This window comes from Camellia sinensis, chromosome 13 (assembly GCF_055761805.1).
Source record: "Camellia sinensis isolate YWXY chromosome 13, ASM5576180v1, whole genome shotgun sequence".
NCBI lineage: Eukaryota > Viridiplantae > Streptophyta > Magnoliopsida > Ericales > Theaceae > Camellia > Camellia sinensis.
Genome location: NC_138973.1, coordinates 2,911,745 through 2,918,887, shown reverse-complemented (window position 1 = coordinate 2,918,887; position 7,143 = coordinate 2,911,745). Strand labels below are relative to the sequence as shown.

The window sequence follows — 7,143 nt, the reverse complement described above, 5'->3', positions numbered from 1 at the left end:
AAAAACAATAATTTATATTGAAATTGCGATTTTATCTCTAGACATATGCTTGAAGTGAAATTGGCTCCACTACTGTTGGGGGAGGCGAAATGAAGAGGGAGGATACCGGGGGTGGTGAGATGCTAGGAGGAAAAAAAGGTATCAGATAGGATAGAGGAGGGACTGAGGGAGGGGGGTATTGTGGTTGAACCAGAAGAGGGATAGAGATGCAAATCTCAATTGCAATGGTGATCACGATGATAGAAGAAAAGGAAACCATGTTAAGCGACGGTGAAATCCACAGCATGTGAGATCTGAATATGACAATTATAATCATCAAAGGATAACGAACGACGGATGGTGAAATCAGCCAACGGCATATCCCTTTGCTTTGTTATTTTGATTTTGATTTTAATTTTATTTTTGATTTTTGATTTGGTTTTATTTTTGTTTGGTGGAGATGGCAGTGATGTGTGGTGATGGCACGGACAGTGGACGGTAGAGGAGGAGCACATGGTGGTGGTGGATGTTGAAGAGATGCTTAAGGGAAGGGATAAGATTGAAATGTCTGTTTTCCCCCTCAAGATTGGTCACATGTTGTGCAAATGATGATTTTCTATTAAATTTTCTAATAGAAGTTATTGATTGGGCCAAAATGAGACACAATCAAAAAGTGAAGGTCAAAATCATGGAAATTGAAAATATAAGGATCAAAATGACACAAGAAATAAAGTATAAGGACTACGAAAGTAATTTACCTTAATTAATAAATGGCATCAAAATATCATTAAAAAATTATTTTTTTAAGTGAACCGTCTATTTTTTTATCAGCGAAAATCAGTGAGTAGTTGTTATACATCATTCAATCCATAAAGATGCCCTTAGTGAGAACATACTAGATGTGCCAATATATGAGAGAGAGCAAAATATTGTAGGTAAAAATTGTGAATAATGATAACGAAATACCATCCAAATTGTCACGGAGGAAGCCAAGAGGGCAAAATGGATATACGAGCAACAATTTGTCGTTATCAGCATCCTCCGCATAGCCAATCAACCTGATCACATTGTGGTGGCTGCAAATGGACAAGAATTGCACCTCAGCCTGTCAATCAATATAAACAATATTAGAACAACATAACCAAATTGAAATAATGATGAAAAAAATATTAAAACAATATTAGAACAACATAACCAAATTGAAATAATGATGAAAACAATATTAAAACACATATCGTCCATATTTTCCTGGTTTCACTTTGTCTGTCCTTGGATACTTTGACAGCGATCTCTTGTTTGGCTAGCTAATTGATGTTTTGTTCAAAAATTTTTCCTTTGTACCCTTTTCCAAATCCACCCTGACCTAGCTTGTGGCTGAAATCCTCAGTAAAAAAATGCAACTCGTCGAGGTCAAAAATCATTGGTGTGTCTTGAAACTGAGAGCCCAAATTAGTTGTAAAACAAAAAAACAATATGAATCATAATAAATAACAAACATTGAAGAGCATTTTAGATTAAAATAAATAATAATAAAAAATGAACCGTAGCGGTAAAAAAATTCATGTGCTGAACAAAATATGTAATATAATCATAAATTTCATAACAAACACTAGAATATATCATAACTTTCCTAACCAAAATGATTCTACAAATGGCTTATAACATGATATTATATTATACGGTTATAACATAACTAAAATAATTTGTAACTTTCACTTGCGAAGTACACACCATAAAAATCGTTGATTCAAAACTTGTATCATAAAAATTCATAACTTTCTGATAGAAGAGGTGCATAGTAGCATTGTTCATGTATGAATAAATGTTGACATGTATGCTATGAAGCACGGATACTTCATGTAGAGACCCTAATTTTTGGTAATTACACATGAAACCCTGAGCCTTAGTTTAATAGCATTTCAGCACCTAGTTTTGTAAAAGTCTGCAAAATGGCCCAATAAAGAATAATTTTCCTGTATATTATCAAAATTAAACCGAGAACACCACCTTATAATTGGAAATACCCTAAAACTTGGTTTTTATTTATTTACCTCTTAGTTTATAAATTAATTCATACATTTTATTTTTATTTTTATTTTTATTTTTGTTGTTCTTTTATTTATTATTTATTTGAATATATATTATTTATTTGAATAGAATATTATTTATTTGATTATGTACATAGGTGTCACAAATAATATTTTGGTGGAAAATTGATTGAAAAACAAAATAAAAAAATATCTAGATATTTATGCTTCCTTAGTCATTAAGCTAGGACCAAGCTTATTTCCTATAAATTAGGAGCCTTGTCACAATTCCACACACACACACACATACCAGCAGCCAAGGAGAGGGTGAGAGAAGGAGAGTGTGATTAGAGGGAAGTAGAGAAGAAGAAGAAAAAAAAAAGAAGAAAAGAAAAGGAAGAAAATGGTGCCTTCTAGGGTCAAGGTAAGAACACACCCTTCCATGTCTTCTCCAATTCTTTCACCCATCTCATCCTATTGTCTAGATACCCTCTTGTGTTGCATATTAATGGTATATAGGTTTTTTGATGTGTATGAAAGTGTGGGTTTGATTTAGTGACTTTGCCTTACAAATTTTCCAAATTATGTACTGCTGCAAATTCTCTATTTTAAAAGAAATATCAAACCTATTTATTTTTCAAATCTAAATTTAGTGTAGGCTATTTGGTGTGTTTAGAGCTTGTGATAATTTTACTAGCCCCTAATTATGTGTTTTTAGGGCTTGGATATTTTATTTAGAAATCTGGTCCCGAGTCTCTGAAAAACAGGCCCCTTCTTTCAATTTTATAAAATTCCATAAAAATCATCTCATGTTCGTTCTTTTGTCAAAACTTAGAATTCTGAGTCCTCTTTCCAATGGAATTTATTTGGGTGAAAATCATTGGGTAGATTGAGAGGAAAGCTAGTTTTTCCAAAGGGTAACAAATCTGGACAGGTTTTTGAATATAGCTTGTAGATGAATTTCGGGAGGTGCTGTGCAAATTCTGAGAATTGGAATTGAAACTAGACAGGTTAATTATTATTTCTGTGCAATTTCAGCCCCTAATTTGACCTAGAAGTATTTTTCCCAAAGAATTCTTGTTAGAGCATCTCCAACGGTAATAGGCATTTTACCTATCTAAATATTACTATAAAGTATATATTTTATTTTGCCTATCGACTGTTTTTTGTTTTTACTCCAACCATGCTCTTTATTTTAGCTATTTATCCAAATATTATTAATTTTATAGAATGCCACGTCAACAACAAAGATGGAGGGAAATGATCCTAGTGATTGAATACATTTTGCCTAGCATTGAAGGCTAGCTACATGTAGCTAGTGAATATGAGTTGAGGCAAAATGCCTAATCATATGCCTAGTGCATTGGAATTGAAAAAAGTGAATCACACTAGGCATTTTAACTAACAAGTATTATATGCCTAGTGCATTGGAGATGCTCTGCAGAACCGAACTGTGCTGGAAATGGTGTTTTATTGTGTTATTTGTCTCTAAGTATTTCAAAGCATGCCTAATGTTATTTGCTTGCCTTACCATACTTTTGTATGCTTATCATGGGCTATATTTCTTCTCTTATGTTTGTCTCATGTTCTTTTATATTACCGAATTACCGAATGTGACTAACTTGCTCGGCAAAAGATCCAATAAATGGGAAATGATAAGGGGTTGGCAATGGGTGACGTTCACATTAGTGTTGGAATAATTTATACATATGAATGGCATGAATTATGATGGGATTAAAACCAAATGAGTTAAGTCTTGCGCAAGCGGTCTAAGCGAGCCCCTAGGTTGACACGGATGTATTCAGACTCTATGCGGTGGTTTCGGGGTGTAAGCAAGCCCTTTGGTATGATATGTGCAGGGTGTAAGCGAGCCCTAGGCATGATTTGGTATGGTATGTGCAGGGTGTAAGCGAGCCCACTTGTTTGTTTGTCCCTTTTGAGGTCCATCAATGTCACTGACCGGTAAATAACCAGGAGGTGGGCATAGGTGGTAAGGTTTGCAAAGCAGCAAAAGGGGGAGTTCTGAATAGTCCGGTGTTCAATCCTTGTGGTTGGGTAGAAGGATCTCTTTGGGGGATTCTAGATGTCTAGTCTAACTACTAATTCATAGACCCTTGTTGTAATATTGTATGTTATGTTACCTATTTTGTTCTGTGTATGGTTGATTGGTTGATAGAAGATATGGGGGTGTGTGTGTTTTTACTGGACATTCCAAGCTCATGGTGTGTCATGCCAGGTGATGAAGCAGTTTACAATGGTGAAGGTTATTTCGAAGGCAAACAAGATAAAGTGTTGGAGTTGTGGTTCATTTGAAGACTTAAGACTAGTTGTTTTTTTTTTTTCCTTTTGACTTTTGGTTTGGCAATGTTTTGGTAATCCTGTAATGGAACATAAACGAATTATCTGTGATATTAACTCTGGTTATATATGTATATTAAGATGTTCTCGTTATCTATCCTACTTGCGTTGTATTATTGTGCGTATTTAATGGCTCGAAAGTTGGGGCGTTACAAAATGGTATCAGAGCTTAGGTTCAACCCTTACCCACGCGTTTTGACTTCAAACAATTTGACGATCACCTACAAAGGGAAGTGGTTTAAACTTTGAATAGGGCAACATGTTTAACACTAGATACAATTTAGAAGTAGGAGATACTATTATTTCTACGAGTCTTCTATCGATCGTCATACCCTCATTTCATATTTGTAACCGTGTTTGATGTTGTTCACTTTCAAGGTGAAGTCATTACCATCTGGTCTTACTTTGCATTTTTCAAGTATACCATTTGCTAGATTGACAACCTTGTGCCTTGATTATGTTATCTTGTACGAGAATTTTTCTGAAAGTTGCAATTTCTTCATTCGGTGATGAATCTTGGATATTCAGTTTGAAACGCGGATGGCCGACGCAGTTTCAAGTTAAATATCTAACTTAGTCACCATCTCTATACCTTGACCACATAAAAATCTTAAATCATAACCCATCCGTATTTCCGACGATCCTTGTATTAATTGATGCAATTACTATAATATTATTTCATCTCCACTTCATATTTTCCTTTTATTAATCCAGTTTTCAAAGTCTTGTAGTTTTTATTTTGCCTATATGTATATATGTGAAGTTGTGTTGTGTGCTTCCCTAGATTTGTTATTTACTACTTGATCTTATTGCTTTACACACCGTAGGATAATTAAACCATAACTTTAAGATTAGTTGATTACCCTTGAGAATTGCCTCTATAATTAGACTCAAACTTATGCCTCACCTTGTACTATGAACAGAAAGAAAAAAAAAATAGTGAACCACACTCGAGCCAACGGCTACACCGAGACAAGCGATAACACACAAGCTCGCGAGCAATAACGCAATAAAAATGAAGTATCATGTAATTGAAACCCTGAGAATGGACCAATACCAACAGCTGAAATCTTGAGCCGCATTGGAAACCAGATTCTTGAACAATTGGATCAATTAAGAGGGAAAATGCAAGAAAGTTTGAATGGGAGCAAGACCCTATGATCAAAGGAAGAGGACGAAGACCCGTTAGTAATTAGAGATAACATCACACTCTATAATTCTTGGGTTCACGCTCTATCCGATTATGGCGCACCATTTTTTTTAATTATAAAAATATCATGTGTTAAATCTTTAGGTCTTACATGTGAACCTTTAAAACTACTTTAAGTATCGTATCACCTTTGGGAGGAAGTGTTAATGCGAATTAGAAGTGTCAGTTTTACACTTGATTTGTGACCTTGTGGTCAGGGACATATTCAATTTTGACATAATCTTAGGTATAGAATGGCTATCTGCCCATTGAACAGTGATTGACTGCTACTAGAAGAGGGTGACGACTTACACACCTGATGGGAGGCATTTCCAATTTAAGGGGGATAGAGAGGAGGGTTTGAGCATGACAATGAGGTGGCATAATCAACTTGCTGCGAGTTTTGGTTGAAGGAAGTCAAATTTTGGGACACGTAGTGTCTGAGAATAGGATTGGAGTGGACCCGGCCAAAATAAAAGTAATATTAGATTGGAAGCATCCAACCTCAGTACTTGATGTTCATAGTTTCTTAGGATTGGCCGGTTATTATCGAGGTTTATTCAAGATTTTTTTTTTTAGATTGGCAAAGCCGATGACTCGTCTAACGCAAGAAAAGGGGTAAAATATGATTGGGATGAAGCATGTGAATGATCCTTTCAAAAACTCAAGAGGAGATTGACTAGTGCCCAATACTCATCAGTTTAGAGCAAGACGAAGGATATATAATGTATTGCGATGCATCTAAGGATGAGTTGGGCTGTGTGTTACTGCAAAATGGAAAGGTGGTGGCTTACGGCTCCACGTAACTGAAACCGCATGAAAGGAATTATTCGACACATGATCTGGAGTTGGCAGAGATGGTTTTTTTTGCTAAAGCAATGGCGTTAATATGGTGAATAGTTTGAGATTTTCACGGATCATAAGAGCTTGAAGTATTTGTTCACACAGAAGGACTTGAAGATGAGATAAAGACGGTGGATGGAACATCTCGAACATTACCATTTTACTGTATCTTATTATCCTAGCAAAGCTAATGTGGTGGCAGATGCCCTAAGTTGCAAGAACCAGAGGATTATTGTTAGTCTGGCACTCAAGGAATGGAACATCGTCGGAACACTTAATGAGTTCGGAGTACAGATGAAAGCTTACGACGAGAAGGTATACCTTGGTGCTCAAATCGCTATGCCTAAATTACTGAATGAGGTAATAGAGTCACAGAAGTATGATCAGGAGGTGGCGTGCATAAAAGCGCGAATAGCATCTGGTGATCCTGTACTTGATTGGACGATTCATTTGGATAGAAGTTTGAGACATCAAGGTAGCATATTTGTGCCATAAGATGAGTCACTTAGAGAAAAAGTTCTGAAAAAGTTCCATCATTCGGTGTTTACAGTGCACACAGGAGGGATGAAAGTGTACCAAGACTTAAAACACCAATACTGGTGGAACAGAATAAAGAAACTACAGAAAAGGTGAAACTTATTCGACAAAGATTGGTGGTAGCTTAAGATCGCCAGAAGAGTTATGCAGATAAAGAAGATTATTTTGTTATTATTAACTTGTATTATATGTTGTAGATTCAGGATAAAC

General features: G+C 35.6%; 1 long non-coding RNA gene across 1 annotated transcript; it reads left to right on the top strand.

The window, feature by feature from the left end:
- The first annotated feature begins 2,298 nt into the window (after window positions 1–2,298).
- Window positions 2,299–4,463, top strand: LOC114281934 (uncharacterized). The gene is made up of 2 exons (XR_014348125.1): window positions 2,299–2,430; window positions 4,243–4,463. It is a non-coding gene; the product is annotated as an uncharacterized LOC114281934 (long non-coding RNA).
- The last annotated feature ends 2,680 nt before the right edge of the window (window positions 4,464–7,143 follow it).